Genomic DNA, 1924 nt, shown 5'->3' with positions numbered 1-1924 from the left:
TGCTTGACACAGCTTTTCTCATGTCACTTTACTAAACCAACTTTTGTAAATAGACCTTACTATTTTCAAATTCTGTTCATATTTTCCAGTGTAGTCAGCCTCATCAAAGTGCTGATTTACCCAAATGACTTTTGCACTGACTGTATTATCTAGATACCTGGTTGGCCTGTGGCTGGATTTCATGGTAAATTGGATCTGAAATGCATGGTGGCTCTCCCTAGAACATCCTAGAACAAACTGGCTGTCTGCTGGTTTACTCTAATGACTAAACATAGTTTCAGTGTGTGTGGTCTTCCCCATCTTCTAGTATCTTTAAGGACAAAGCCTAAGGACTTGGTCATTTGCAATAAGGAATTTTTGTTTTAAACCCAAACCTCCCTGGATTGATGACATACATGTGTTGGTCAGCATTTCCAGTCATGCTGAAAGGCAGCTGTTTGAGCTCAAGTGTGTGCAGCTTTGAACTAGTACTGGAGTTCTGGATGCCTCTCTCTGAAAAGTATAACAGTTCTTGGATAACTGGCAGTTTTCTTCTATGTCTTCTTGGGAATGTAACAATAAAAATCATTTTTTGAAACACCTATCAGTGTGTCTGTGTTCTCTGGCTCTCTCTCTTTTGCTGTATGATGAGCTTGAAGAAACAATGATTTTTGTACCCTGTTTTGTGACAGTTATATTGGTATAGACTAATATCATAAAATGCTGACACTAAATTATCCTTGTACATGTGCAAAAATATGTATGGATTCTTAAGTGGGTCTCTGAAAAGTATATAAATATTCCAACAAAAATTTCTAATCTGTTCTAAGCATTTCTTGGCAAAAAAAAAAAAAAAGAAAAAGAAAATATCGGAATTCATAAGGATGTGTTTTGGGGGGGGTAATGGTTTTGGTTTTGTTTAGTAAAAATAAAAATAATGGGTTTTTAGCACCCCAAAAATCTAACCTAAAATTGATGTTATTGGTAGTATTAAAAAAATTTAGCCTGGGTGTGGTGACACACACATGCGGTCCCAGCTACTAGGGCGGCAGAGGCAGAAACCACAGATTCAAGGACAACCTGGGCAACTTAGTGACACTGTATCTCAAAACAAAATTTTAAAAGCTCAATTGGCTTAGCACTCCCCGAGATCAAGTCTCAGTACCATCAAGGGAAAAAAAAAAAACTTGGCCAAGTTGGGTTTACCCCAGGCCTACAAGGCTACCTGAACATTAGAAAATAATTATCACATCTAAAGAAGCAAATCAGATGATCATCAGTTGACATGCAGTCATGACAAAAACTAAAATAACTCCCAGCAAACTAGGCAAAGAGGGAAACTTCCTCAACCAGAGAAATGATGTGTGCTGCAAAGACCTACAGTATATTTTATTTTATTTTTGATTTTTTGGCTAGTTCAGCCTGCCCTGAGGGCAGGGCACAACATATGGTGCCAGGGATCAAACTGCGGTCCCCTGTGGCTGCCTAAGCAGGCACTTTAGACCACTGAGGTTCTCGCCCCTACAACATATTTAACAGTGAGAAACTAGCAACTTTCTCACTGAGATCAGAAATAAGGCAAAGATGTCCTCTTTTTCTATTGCTTTTCAGCATGATACTGAAAAATCCCAGCAAATGCAGTAAGACATGAAAAAACAAAAGGTGTATAAATTGGGAAGGAAGAAATAACACTGCCTTTTTAAACAGGTGATATCATCTATATAGAAAACCCAAAAGAAAATATCTGAAGTGATTAGAGCAATAAACTAGAGTTTATTTGAAGTTGAAAACAATACCATTTCTAACAGTACACCAAAGATGAAATTTTAAGTATAAATTTAGCAAAATATTTATACAGCATATTGTTGGATTTTGTTTCCTAATCCACTGTGCCAGTCTATTTCTCTTAATTGGTGAATTGAGTCCATTTACATTGATGGTTAGA

The sequence above is a fragment of the Octodon degus genome, unplaced genomic scaffold (assembly GCF_000260255.1).
Source record: "Octodon degus isolate 3935 unplaced genomic scaffold, OctDeg1.0 scaffold00302, whole genome shotgun sequence".
NCBI lineage: Eukaryota > Metazoa > Chordata > Mammalia > Rodentia > Octodontidae > Octodon > Octodon degus.
The sequence above is the reverse complement of the archived record's forward strand: the minus strand, read 5'-3'. Positions refer to the sequence as shown.